This window comes from Salmo trutta, chromosome 8, assembly GCF_901001165.1.
Source record: "Salmo trutta chromosome 8, fSalTru1.1, whole genome shotgun sequence".
NCBI classification, from domain to species: Eukaryota; Metazoa; Chordata; class Actinopteri; order Salmoniformes; family Salmonidae; genus Salmo; species Salmo trutta.
Window position 1 is genome coordinate 43,535,655 of NC_042964.1, and position 15,118 is coordinate 43,550,772.

General features: G+C 41.9%; 1 protein-coding gene across 3 annotated transcripts in view; it reads right to left on the minus strand.

Moving 5' to 3' along the window:
* LOC115199035 (sodium-coupled neutral amino acid transporter 4) overlaps positions 1 to 14,127 on the minus strand; it is a 33,807-nt gene extending 19,680 nt beyond the window's left edge. Inside the window, exon 1 of one of the 3 annotated variants that reach the window (XM_029761547.1) lies at positions 13,968 to 14,127. The gene's annotated coding sequence lies outside the window, so the exon portion shown is untranslated. Of the gene's footprint in view, positions 1 to 590; positions 698 to 13,963 lie in introns of those variants that run through there. The other 2 variants (XM_029761546.1, XM_029761544.1) reach the window with 2 other exon arrangements.
* Between the last annotated feature and the right edge of the window lie 991 nt (positions 14,128 to 15,118).

The window sequence follows — 15,118 nt, forward strand, 5'->3', positions numbered from 1 at the left end:
ACAAACACTTATCAAAACTTGAGATTCTTCTAATCCAATTTGCCAACAGCGTGACATCAATCATCTGAATAGGAAAAACATGAACTTCATTAGTTTTATATGTCTAGAAGTAGCAGAAAAGGAGTCTATGCAACTTACATAACACTCAACTCTAAGTTTAAGGACACAATAAAAGTACAGTACCAGAGGATCCCATTCTTACTGGAGGTACACAACACATCATTAGCTCAAAGATTAGCTTTGTCCAACTCAAGCTACCACTCAAGTTATGCAAGTCCCACTTCAGCAGTGGCTAGGTTTTCTCAACAACCCAACAAAACATCTAATAAACCCACAAACAAAATGCTCAAAGGAAACCAACTAAATACTTCAACCAATGAAATACCTCCCCCAATCTCAAAAGCACAAAAACTAATTCAGCTAGGTGCATCTACAGTTTCTCAAGAAAACTGTGGAAAATTCTCCACAACATTTTATTTTCTGAGCAGATTCAATTTAGTGGCTATTTGAATCACAAACTTAGACCAAGGTAACTAAAGTTCCCAGACATCAGAAGCAGATAAATCATGTGGAAAAGGAGACATACTCACTCATTCAGAGATGACAGAGAGTTTTTTTTTGGGGGGGGGGGGGGAGAATGAGGACAGTGCTAATGAGCAGCCGGGAGAGGCAAGAGCTGCTGCTTTTTTGTAACCCAGGTGAGAGGAAGGCTTTTAAAGAGCAGGGGAAGGACCCACCCTGGCCAATCACGTCAGGAGCCTGAAGCCAACCACGCCCCCCCGGCAATGAAAAAGGATCAAGAGAGAAAAAGGCAGAGAGAGAGACTGAATCAGGAGAAGAAGAAAGGGAGGAGTTAGAGAAAGAGAGAGACAGCACACAGACATCCTGAAAGCTCGGCCAAGATTGCACAGTGAGGGTTGTTGCATCAACTGCTGTTTGTTCTGTGATGGCCTGCCGAGCACACACCCCGGGTGGTCATCCCTGGGAGCAAACGGTACCGTCCTCATGCTGCGGTCACTGTCCTACCCTGTCCTGTCCTGCCCTCAACCACACACCCCTCCCTTCTCACTACTCCCTACTACCATGGGTTGACTCAGCGTACCGTTAAGCGTTCAGAGCCTGCCAAAGACAACTGGAATCCACCGGGGAGGCTGTGACATTGCCCGCCAATCAGGGACCAGAGCTGAGTGTGCCGCTGAGTGCAAGGTCACACTCCGCTGAAGGATGGGGTCTTAAATCAAATCAAAGTTTATTTGTCACGTGTGCTGAATAAAATAGGTGTAGACCTTACAGTGAAATGCTTACTTACAGGCTCTAACCAAAAGTGCAAAAAAGGTATTTGGTGAACAATAGGTAGGTAAAGAAATATAACAGTAAAAAGACTGGCTATATACAGTAGCGAGGCTATAAAAGTAGCGAGGCTACATACAGACAGGCTGATTGAGGTAGTATGTACATGTAGATATGGTTAAAGTGACTATGCATATATGATGAACAGAGAGTAGCAGTAGCGTAAAAGAGGGGCCGGCGGGTGGTGGGTGGGACACAATGCAGATAGCCCGGTTAGCCAATGTGTGGGAGCACTGGTTGGTCGGCCCAATTGAGGTAGTATGTACATGAATGTATAGTTAAAGTGACTGTGCATATATGATAAACAGAGAGTAGCAGCAGCGTAAAAAGAGGGGTTGGGGGGGGGGGCACACAATGCAAATAGTCCAGGTAGCCATTTCATTACCTGTTCAGGCTTGGGGGTAAAAACTGTTGAGAAGCCTTTTTGTCCTAGACTTGGCACTCCGGTACCGCTTGGCACTCCGGTACTGGGGTGGCTGGGGTCTTTGACAATTTTTAGGGCCCTCCTCTGACACTGCCTGGTGTAGAGGTCCTGGATGGCAGGCAGCTTAGCCCCAGTGATGTACTGGGCCGTACGCACTACCCTCTGTAGTGCCTTGCGGTCAGAGGCCGAGCAATTGCCGTACCAGGCAGTGATGCAACAAGTCAGGATGCTCTCGATGTTGCAGCTGTAGAACCTTTTGAGGATCTCAGGACCCATGCCAAATCTTTTTAGTTTACTGAGGGGGAATAGGCTTTGTCGTGCCCTCTTCATGACTGTCTTGGTGTGTTTGGACCATTCTAGTTTGTTGTTGATGTGGACACCAAGGAACTTTTGAAGCTCTCAACCTGCTCCACTACAGCCCCGTCGATGAGAATGGGGGCGTGCTCGGTCCTCCTTTTCCTGTAGTCCACAATAATCTCCTTAGTCTTGGTTACGTTGAGGGATAAGTTGTTATTCTGGCACCACCTGGCCAGGTCTCTGACTTCCTCCCTTAACAGTCCAACTTTGCAACCCCCCTCACACACAGTTTTGTTTTGGTATCCCACACACACACACACACACACACACACACACACACACACACACACACACACACACACACACACACACACACACACACACACACACACACACACACACACTATACACAGAGAAACTTCAAAATCAGACATATGAAATGCTTCTTTTGAGTCCACAACCAACCTCCACATTTTCTGAAATAAAATAAATATTACTGAAAGTATTGTCTGGTCCACACCTGTTACAGCAGAGAGTATTGTCTGGTCCACACAACACATCTGCAGAGGCAGAGCAGTACAGTCACATAACATCACTCACACATACAGATCTAAAATCTCCACAGAATAACCTAAATAGCATGTCGTATATTCACATGTAGTATTTGTAATTAGTTACAAGTTAAGAGACAAAACAAACCAATTTTGCAAGTACGTTATCTCAACCATTCAAAGACTGAGTCAGTCAAGATGGTCCAAAGCTGGAAGATATGTCAACTCCATCTATACCTCAACCATCACTCACGGAAAATGATCTGCTACTAACGACCAATAGACCGAAAACACAAACAAAAATACTCTTCTATGCTACCATTGGTAATGCATCACCACTATGGCAAATTACATGGAAAATATCCGGCCTATTCAGAGTTGAGTGCAATTTATAAAAAGAAGCTCAGAAATTCAATCAGCGCTCAATCAGAGTGAAATTTTAACGAGAAGGTAAGAGAAATGACTACAGGGAGAATGAAATGAAAAGGTTAATTCTAGTGAAAGTCCTACTGACCATGCCTGATATCTTCACAGACTTCCTTCTGGCTACGGGGCCATTCCTTAAAATGGCGTCACACTTCCGAAGTGCAAGGGGTTCACACCAAACAGTCTAATGTCTCTGAGCCAATCATGTGCTGTTCTAGACCTGCACAGGTCACACAGGAGAAGCGACTGACTGGACCAAGCCTGCTCCAGCCACTACTCAAACGCACAGAGACATGCTTAGTCATTACAACACAAATTCTAAACTACAACACAAAAAGCCTTGACATCAACGTTATTAAGACAATAACTACTGCATTGGCTGAAGCAAAGCTGAACATTTTAGAAGCCAGTGAAACATTCTAACCAAACATTGTTTTATCATGGCATTTTTCATGTCATATTACATCTCTCATACACAAGAAGATGCATATTTACTCGACCTCACATGGATTGACCAGGGAAATAACAACAGCTTAGCCTCTGACCAGTTGCACTCCTTACCCCAGCTATTTCCCCATGTCAAAACATTCCCATCTTCAAACACTCCTTACCCCAGCTATTTCCCCATGTCAAGACATTCCCATCTTCAAACACTCCTTACCCCAGCTATTTCCCCATGTCAAGACATTCCCATCTTCAAACACTCCTTACCCCAGCTATTTCCCCATGTCAAGACATTCCCATCTTCAAACACTCCTTACCCCAGCTATTTCCCCATGTCAAGACATTCCCATCTTCAAACACTCCTTACCCCAGCTATTTCCCCATGTCAAAACACTCCCATCTTCAAACACTCCTTACCCCAGCTATTTCCCCATGTCAAAACATTCCCATCTTCAAACACTCCTTACCCCAGCTATTTCCCCATGTCAAGACATTCCCATCTTCAAACACTCCTTACCCCAGCTATTTCCCCATGTCAAGACATTCCCATCTTCAAACACTCCTTACCCCAGCTATTTCCCCATGTCAAGACATTCCTATCTTCAAACACTCCTTACCCCAGCTATTTCCCCATGTCAAGACATTCCCATCTTCAAACACTCCTTACCCCAGCTATTTCCCCATGTCAAGACATTCCCATCTTCAAACACTCCTTACCCCAGCTATTTCCCCATGTCAAGACATTCCCATCTTCAAACACTCCTTACCCCAGCTATTTCCCCATGTCAAGACATTCCCATCTTCAAACACTCCTTACCCCAGCTATTTCCCCATGTCAAGACATTCCCATCTTCAAACACTCCTTACCCCAGCTATTTCCCCATGTCAAAACACTCCCATCTTCAAACACTCCTTACCGCAGCTATTTCCCCATGTCAAGACATTCCCATCTTCAAACACTCCTTACCCCAGCTATTTCCCCATGTCAAGACATTCCCATCTTCAAACACTCCTTACCCCAGCTATTTCCCCATGTCAAGACATTCCCATCTTCAAACACTCCTTACCCCAGCTATTTCCCCATGTCAAAACATTCCCATCTTCAAACACTCCTTACCCCAGCTATTTCCCCATGTCAAGACATTCCCATCTTCAAACACTCCTTACCCCAGCTATTTCCCCATGTCAAGACATTCCCTTCTTCAAACACTCCTTACCCCAGCTATTTCCCCATGTCAAGACATTCCCATCTTCAAACACTCCTTACCCCAGCTATTTCCCCATGTCAAGACATTCCCATCTTCAAACACTCCTTACCCCAGCTATTTCCCCATGTCAAAACATTCCCATCTTCAAACACTCCTTACCCCAGCTATTTCCCCATGTCAAAACACTCCCATCTTCAAACACTCCTTACCCCAGCTATTTCCCCATGTCAAGACATTCCCATCTTCAAACACTCCTTACCCCAGCTATTTCCCCATGTCAAGACATTCCCATCTTCAAACACTCCTTACCCCAGCTATTTCCCCATGTCAAGACATTCCCATCTTCAAACACTCCTTACCCCAGCTATTTCCCCATGTCAAAACATTCCCATCTTCAAACACTCCTTACCCCAGCTCTCAAGCATCTACCTGGAGGAATATACAGTACCTAGCATTGTGGATAACGGGCTATAAATAAGAGGCAATGTTTTCCTGCTGTATATCAGAAGTTTCAGCTACATGGGTTGAATTTTCTATGGTATTTTTTTCAGTAATTTGAACTCTCTCTCCCTCTGTGAAGACCAAGAGCCAGATCCCTGCATTAACTGCATTACTGGAAGTACTTCAACTGTGGTCCCCCAAAAACCCACTGGACTGGAGGCAAATACTCCCCCTCCAACTTATTAACTTTTTACGAGGGGTCTCTGACGTCGACAGAGTAGGATCTGGCCTGTAGATGCCCTATAGTGGGGTTATTTCTGCAGGAGGAGACCCACAGGTTGGGTCAACAGCAGCTGGTAAACAGGGGTTGTCAATTACAGGTCAAGGGGCCTCCTGACCTCTCTTATCTTCCAAAACAAAAACACCAAACCAGTCCACTGGCATCAGCAGGTAACTGGAACAGCTGAAACACCATGTCACCACAATACTACAGGCATTTCTAATAGGGTGAATACAGGGTCCTGTCCCAAGAAAGACGCATGCACACTCACAAACTGTAGACAGCACTCCAGTCACCAGACTCTTGCCAGTGTAGTCGTCCAACTAGCCTCATTCCAGCAGCCTCCACAGCTCTCTAACCAATTATAAAAAGCAGGAATTTTAAAGCAACCAAAATAAGTTGGTACCTCAGACGCCATGTGACTTGCTGCAAATATCGCCGGTAGGCGGTGAATGATTGGCCAGATAACATATCACCAGGAAGGTAATGGAAAGTCTCGCTTTCGTTGCGTCAAACAAACCAACATATCTTTCTGTCCAACATCAACATTGCTGGAAGAATGTCTGGGCCCTTACATCATAACAGTTTAGAATGTGTTGAGAGGCACATTTTCATCTTTGCTATGTAACTCTATGCTTACGTCTGGTGAACCATTAGAAGCCATTAGACTGTGTACTATCAGGTGTGTAACACTGGCATTCAAAAGCAAAGACGAGATGAACACAATGCTCCTTCTGGTAATCCCTCAAATGCTGAAAGGTCAATAAGGAATGAATACAGTGCAAGAGATACACCAGCCCTTCCACACCCTAGCTACGAATACAACAGGTGTAGACCTTACTGTGAAATGCTTACTTACAAGCCCTTAACCAACAATGCAGTTTTAAGAAAAATAGGAGTTAAGAAAAGATTTACTAAATAAACAAAAGTTAAAAAAACAAAAACAAAAACAATAACAAGGCTACATACAGGGGTTACCGGTACCGAGTCAATGTGGGGGGCAACAGGTTAGTCAAGGTAATTGAGGTAATATGCACATGTAGGTAGGGGTAAAGTGACTATGCATTGAAAATAAGCAGCGAGTAGCGGGAGCGTAAAAAAAAGAGGGGTCAATACAAATAGTCTGGGTATAACATGACGTCGAAAAAGACTCAGGTTACAGTGATCAGCTGAGCACCTCAGGGTAGTTTAGGAGAAAGTCAAGGGTATCCTATCGCATGGCCTATCTATGAAGCACCGCCATCTAGAGACACATCGGTTCCCATTTTTACAGTATGACTCGGCCGGGGATTACATTGAAATCCCCACAATGTTTAGTAATTACTATTATCATTACCTATTAAAAGTGTCCTAACCACCCTGTCAGTCAAGTTGATACCCACAAATCAACTATTTAGATGTTGTCTGCACATGCAAGTTAATTATGAGTGGCATGTACATCTCTTTCTCTCTCACAGACGTGACACATTCCACATGTCCCCTCTCCGAGGCTCCCTGCCACAATTTCAGCTCCACCATAAATGCCTGGGTGTTATGGGAGCCCAGTTCAAGATGGGGTCGACTCGTGTAGCCTACTTTGAGATGTGTCCGATCAACTGCTTATCTACACTAGCTAATTACTATTATTGGCTGTGTGAGTCCTTGTATCCATCTGTACAACTAGTAAAGCTTTGAATGTTGGCCACTGATCAGTTTTAAACCCAATGTTGAATTTAGGTGTCGCTTCTCCCCATTCAACTCGCAAGAATGGTTTCTGAACGTCAGGAACTCAAATTTGCAAATGCAGCATTTAGCTATTGACATAGAAATGGTTGCTTCATAACACTGCTGCTATTCACCTGTCCGGTATCAGTAAATACCAAGCGGTAATATTCTCTATTCTCAGCTCTCTCTCCATCCAAAAACTTGCAAGGTGTTTGGTTAGGCCTTTGCCAATATCATCTAACAAGTAGGTGTGTTCGCTAGCATTCCCACAGGTCAGAGCATGTGAGCTGGCGTCTATGGAGCTGAACATGTGGGTTGAGGGTAAGCTCCAAAACATGCAAATATTTCCATGAGGATCTGCATACAGATTAAATACAGCCAAATAGTGCATTTGTTAGCCTTGATGTCCACGTTAGCCAACAGTGCTGAGGTTTCGCTTCTACATTCTTAGAAAAAAGTTGCTAACTAGAACCTAAAACTTGTTTTTCTTCGGCTGTCCAAAACAATTTTTCCACAGAGGGTTCTACATGGAACTCAGAAGGGTTCTACCTGAAACCAAAAAGGGTTATCCTATGGAGACAGCCGAATAACTATTTTTTCTAAGAGTGTAGAGTACTAACTAGCCTACAATGCACAAGCATTATGCAAGTTGAACCAGAGCATAAAAATAGCCATGCAAGTTAGCTAGTTGGACAACACAGGTGACTCTTGAGCACAAAAGTTAGCTTTAAGAACCAAATTAGCATTGAGAGCACAAGTTATCTTAAAAAACACATGTTAGCATTAAGCACAAGTTAGCCCAAAGAACACAAGTTAGCATTGAGAGAGCAAGATTGCCTCAAGAACACAGGTTAGCACTGAGAACACAGGTTAGCCTTGAGAACACAGTTTAGCCTTGAGAACACAGGTTAGCCTTGAGAACACAGGGTTGGATTCATCTGTGGGATTTGACTGAGAGCATAGCTGGACTGGAGTTGGAGAAATGATCTGATAGAGCCTGAGAGACTCCCATCAGGCCAAAGTCCACATAGTAACAGAGCTAAATATAAGCCATTCCTCAGAACCTCACATCTCTACACTAGCTGTGACATGACTGCCATGCTTTTACCACTTCATGCAACACTTACACCTGAATCTACCAAACCAATACAGTGCTGTAGAAGTGTTCAAGAGAACATCTGGTTTAGTCTAAAAGATCTTGGCATCCCATGTGAAAGTATTTATATCGTTCAAGTTCAATCTCTCAGTGAAATCTCCTAAGCATGAAAAACACGAGAATCTGACTGCCGATTGGGTACTTATCACAGTAGGAGGCCGATCCTTCTCTTGCTAGAACAAAAGACGTACCTTCTGTGTACTTGTAGAATCACAATGGCTGGCGGTGGCCAACAACTTGACTTTGAGCCAATCAAAGAGCATAAACCCCCACGTGGTGGAGCCGACAGGAGTGACAATAAGAAGGAAAAAAGAGAGCTAATCCACACTTTTAATCAGAATTGTTCTACCTGAAACAATAAAGCTGCATAAAAAATAGAAAGTCTAGAGCAAGTGTTTACATCTTTTACGTCTAGCGAAGGAGTTTTGTGCTTTTTTGGTAGGTTTGATAAATGTGCACTTGCTTATTAGTTAGCTAGCTGGCTAACGTTAGCTTGCTAAGTGAGCAAGGCAGTCACACACACTTCATATGAAACAAATGGGGTGGTAAGTGCAGCACAATACACACAACACTAACCAAGCATGCTACCAAGCCACTGTAGCTAGAAACATTATGATTAAATCACAAGGGATTTATTTCCATGAGGCAGCTGCCTGTAGCTGTTGAGAGCGAATGCAGTATCTTTACTTTGCCTAGCTAGCACATCATGCTAACCATTTAGCTAACATTAACCAGCTAGCTAAAACTGTATATATGGGCTGTATGCGATTATGGAGAGTAAATAAAACAATGTTTTGTAATCTTGCTAGCTAGTTATCTAGCTGTGGCCATCTGGCTAGTATCAACAAGGGCTTTTTACAACAATAGCAACATTAGCGCATCTAGCTAGCTAACATTGACTAGACAAAGCAACACACACAGACATGCATTGGCAAAAAATGCTACTGCCACCTTCTGGTATGGTGTATTTTAATAAGGCTGAGTGGCTGACAACTTCAAGGTCTTTGCTGTCTGAACACAGAAGAGACTGACTGCCAACACTCTGTTCAGAGGCGCTAAGTACTGTCGGCAGGCAAACGTTTGACAATCCTACCGGTGTGTCTGAGCCATTAGGTATTTCAGAATTGGAGTTGGGATTCATCAAAGAAAATATTAGCCATCAATGTAACAAAGGTTCTGTATGAGTTAGAGTCACAAGCATGTACTGTACTAAGCATAGGAGGTTGGTTGCACCTAAATTGGGGAGGACGGGCTTATGGTAATGGCCGGAGCAGAATAGGTGGAATGGTATCAAATACATCAAACACATGGTCTCCATGCGGCTATGTACATACCTACGACTCAGTGGCCTTGTTATACATATTTCTTTGCTCAAGCCTTAGCATCAATACTGGCATTTATCATGCTGTACATACTTTTGTCAAAAAATAATGAATGTACATACTCATAATGATCTTGTGAAGGGTGTGGTGATATGTATTGGTCAGGTCAGCACAAGAGCCTGATAGTAATAGCAGGGCCTCATATAAGGTATAATTAAATACAACAATGTGTGACCAGGTTTGTGGTGAAGAGGATCACCTGAAGCATGGTCCCTGTGTGTTTGAGCTGGACCTCCACAGTAAGATCTATTTTGTTGGCCTGATGGGGTTCAGGCTGTAGTCGTTGTTGCTTCCTGGTACTGTACATGGTCCGTCCTAACTTTGTTTGTGAACACTCTCCCCAGGTCCCCCATGTTCCGATGGTCTTATCAGTCCATATTGATCTGCCCATGGCTTTTGTTGGCTGATGACGAAGTTGCACTGCTTGACGTAGAACCACATCTGAGTGGCCTTGAATTTGCTAGGGGAAGAGGGTGCTCTCGGGGCCAGATGAGGCCCTGCATGTCATTAGACACTTGCTCATAATTGCGCAATTTTCGAGCCAGTACGTGCTGGCAACTGAGACATTTGAAACCGAGAGTCATCGAGCGATTTCTTCCTGTAAAACCTGCAAGGAAATCTCACAATCCAGCATAAACTGGAGTGGCAAATTCCTCCATGCTAGTTATTTACAGGAAGTAATCACTTGCAGAGTATCTCTGTTTCAAACCCATTGGCGAATTTGTGTGTGACTGGCTATCAGGCAAACTCTTAAAACCCTGAGCGGACTCATGTGGTTGGCAGCGCCCAGCTCTAGTCTGGGACAGTATGTTCATTTAGAGATATGCCAGGTTCCTCCAGGGAAGGGATGCACTAGTCTGGGACAGTATGTTCATTTAGAGATATGCCAGGTTCCTCCAGGGAAGGGATGCACTATCAGCAAACCTGTTTTCCTTTCACTGCTTTATGACATTTTGAGAACTTGCCAAACTAAACAGAGGTGGTGGAATAACGCTGGGAGAGACATTTGTGTAATTGTCCAGAGTGACTTACATTTTGTACCATTGGAAATGTATGTTTTGACACTACGTAATTTCATTTAGTGGTCTTATCACTGTGCTACCTGAGTAAACCAAAGTCTTACATAAGATGATGTGATCTCATACGATCCTCTATGTTGACTATCACCTAACCCTTTCGCCTTTGAATTCGATGCAATTCATCCATAATGCTAGCCAATGTTGTACACAATAATGTAGTGGTAAGAAAAAAGGTGGGTAAACTTTGATCACCAGTCGTGGAGAAAAAGTGAAGCTTCCTATTCTTTCAATGCATTTTTCCGCAAAAGGTGAATAAACTGTTGGGCAAAAAAAGGTGGATGAATTGTGTTTACCCTCCACTACATCACTGATGATTTTGATGCTACCAAAGGTAACACATTCCCAATTGAGTTCTGTGGAATGATTTGCAAAAAGGTTGGCTAAATGCATGTGGCAGGACTTGGGTTGCATTACCTAATAGCATTGGGCACTAAATCAGCCAACACAGTTGCGTCATGTAAGAACTGTGAGATATGAGGCAGTTTTATGTCTGCATTAATTATGCACCTTACCTGCTCTTAATGTACTGCATATAAAATGTATAGATGGTATAGAGATTTGACTATCAGCCTGCCTGAGGGGGCCATGAGCAAACTGGTTATGCAGTAGGATGTGGTATTACATAATGTGATTTATCAATGCAGGTTAGTCTCAGAGATAAGATCAATTATCAAGAGACCTGGTTCAAAGCCATTTCACAAAAATTAAAGCTAGTCTAAGAAATATTTCTTACCATTGCTAGTGCATGGTGTATTTAAGTTCCATATTCTTATTGTTCAATCTATTTAGTCATTGCATTATACAACAGTAGTGGTAAAAATAGCCAGCCCTCACATTGTATGCTCTTCTCAGATTTCAATAGGACATAGTGACAGTGTTTTAGAAAATCACCCCGAAATCCTTTGATTCCTTTGCGGAATAATAGTGGAATAGTGTTAATAGTAGCTGCCATGCACCACACACCTACAACACAACTTTGCGACCGGCTTAAGGGTAAGTTTGCTCTGTTCCACACAGTCCCAATTGCATCAGCCGTCATTGCTCGAACATGAACAGCTCTGGGCTTTTTGACCTACATCTGTTCTGTCACTCAAGCCCCTGCATCACACACCTCATACTGACCAATGAAAAGAGCATGCCCATTTCTATATCTCCATTGACAGGTGTGTGCAGAGAAAAGGTGCCAGGGCCTGCCCCTGCATTGAAACACACCTGCACACTGCTGACATGAAAGTCTTTGACATAGAATGAACCCATTTTCTATTAGACCGTAAACAATGAAAGGTGTACAGTGTTCTCTGTAATAGCCTAGGCTTCTGACTGTCACCAATGGTTACATCTGTAGATTAGCTGTGAAATCAAGATTTTATCAAATGTGAAAAGCACTTCACATTTGCAAGTAATTTCCGATCTTTGTCTCTATAATTTGTGTTACCATTTGTGAGAATAAATTAAAAACACCACAAACTTTTACACTTTATTAATAGTCCTTTTGACAGGTGTCAAAAGAGACTTCACAGAGAGATAGAGATAGTTTACCCATATTACAAATGGACCTTATTTTATGGATACCTAGAAAACAGTCAGCAACCCAAGATGTGGGTAGGATTTTACCAAGCAACAATTTAGTAACTGCATTACCTACCTAAAATTGCATTGTAAAGTTCAAAACAGGAACTGTACGAACCCTTTTGGCATGCTCTATGTAACAGACCTGTATTATCGCTGTGACACATTCGGAAGTTGGACATTTTGATTTAACTTCATGTCTAACTTCCTGAACCTTCACGCCATAAAAACATTTAACTAAACTGGGAAATTATGCTCCAATACTAGCCTATACGTGTGCTGCACTTGTAAACATCAGAATTTGTCTACATGTGTGTGAAACATTACCATTTAGGGACAAACTTGAAGTCAGGCCATCTGAATTTGGTTGCCCAACTCAAAAACAATATTACTTAAAATAATCCCATCTCACAGTAGTCTGCATGGCTACTATAAAAATATGTTACTGATGGCAAAGGTATCCTAATAATGCATGCCGTGTGAGTTCACCAGACATATATATATATATATATATATTATCTCTTTCCCTGAATCACTTACTTTATTTCTATTTAAGATATGGCACGCCTGAGCCTCTGTTAAGGTAGGCTCACTAGGCTGATAATGTACAACCCTCCGTCAATGCTGGTACAGAGAGGCAATTTTTAAACCACAAGGATTTGAGAACCCTATGTACTTTTATAATATATCTAGGTTTACATATTCAAATAAAGTAGCAAATAAAGAGGTGAAATTAAATCTGAATATTCTCAAAGCATATCCCCATCAACGACATAAAGATAAAGAAAAATCTTAAGGGTTAAAATGACTTAACCCTTGAGGAATCTTTTTGAAATGCGCACCTCCCAAATCAACGAAAGAAGGCGGAAACAGTGTGTAGGCTAAACCACACACTCCAAAATACCTCGATTTTTCATTTAATTCAGATATTTCCACTCTATTTATAATTGTACAACTATTAAAAAACACTTACAGAAATTATTATTCAAAATAACTATTAAACCTTTGTAAACTTTATAACTCCGACAGTGTCGTTGTGAAGGTTATCGAATGGTTAAAAATAGTAATTTTTACGTTCCTTTGTAGTATGCGAAATACACACGCGGGGCAGTTCCAAATATTGGAAGCAACTGCATTCTTTCTTCTCCAAAACACATCAAAAGAATTACTTCATTTGGCAAGTAAGTGAATTACACATGTAATATCACTTACTGGCGTTATAAGAATAATTAACGGTCTACCATAGAAGATTTGCCCTTCATGTAGGCTACACGACACATTATTTGCGCGAAAAACATTATTCTTTAACGTTCCGGCTACACCCAACACAACAAATATACTCCAGGGATTATGACATTTGATTAGATGTCATGGCTAATACATAAGGTGTTTTAAATATCCATAGTTCATTTAAACGACACATGAATTGGCTAAACAGACTACCCGAGAGATTACATTGCAGCCTTGGTTAATTACTCTTGTAGATGTTTTGTCAATAATGTCAACATTAACCATTAGCTTTCCGGTGCGAATTGAAATTGGATACAGTGTTTCAAAATACCGACGTTGACAAACAAGTATGCAATACCTACACAACTACGGGAGAACATATACAGGCTAAACATTGGAAAAAAGCTTAAATGGGGACCTACCTACATAAATTTTAATTGTTCGGGACTTCATAGGTGGAAGACAAGTAAGCGTAGTGAACACCAGTAAGGGAGACCCTTCCCATTTAACAACCGAGGGACACAGTGGAAATTTCCACCGTGTGATGGCAACTCTTCAAGCGTCATGTTTCACTACCAAGACACCCTCGGACTGAACGCAACCAATTGGCTGTTGCATCTCGCCCTCGTCGATAGGCAATGGCAGAACATGGTGGTTGTATGCTGTATGATGGACAGTGGCCGACTAAAATATGTAAAACGTAGGCAATATGAAGAGCAAAATTGATTTTGGAGCGCCTTCACGTTGGTGTGTTATCTTTGTTGACATTTCACATTATGTTTGTAGAGTAGACGCACTCAAGGAGTGGGCACGGTTACCATTGTTTGCGCGCGCTCTATAAAGTTTCCAAAAATCTTCAATTGTGGATGCATTTTCATTCAACACGTTCACTTTCAAATTAATTTCAGTTGGATAACTGATTAAAAAAGTAATTACTTGTATGAAATAATTGAACATGCAACAACCTACAGTGTTTTTCTAAAGATGTCTTGTCTTCGTAATCCTAGAACTCATTAGGGAAAGTTTTTTGCAGTTTATCACTGTAGGGCAGGCTATCCTGAAAATGAAGACAATGAGTTTATTAATATAGATTACATGTTCGTAACCCAGATATCGTAATAATGCATTAAAAACAATTGCCATCTAGCCAGTCACCAAAATAAATAGTCCCGTGTGGCTCAGTTGGTAGAGCAATAGTGTTTGCAACGCCAGGGTTGTGGGTTCGATTCCCACGGGGGACCGGTACGGAGAAAAAATGTATGAAATGTATGCATTTCTGTAAGTCGCTCTGGATAAGAACGTCTGCTAAATGACAAAAAAATCTGGCCAGTAACTATCATTTCAGGTAAAATGTTGATATTGGACAAGTAGCTTAATTATGTTTGCATTTTGGTAGGCCATAATTGTAAAAAATAATTTGTTCTTAACTGACTTGCCTAGCTAAAATAAAGGTTAAATACAAAAAATATTAAATACATACGCTCGCTCCACTTTACAACAGCTTATGAATGGTTTAATATATGTGTAATATATACAGCCACAAAGATCTCATAAAGGCATGGTGCTAACTTTTTATA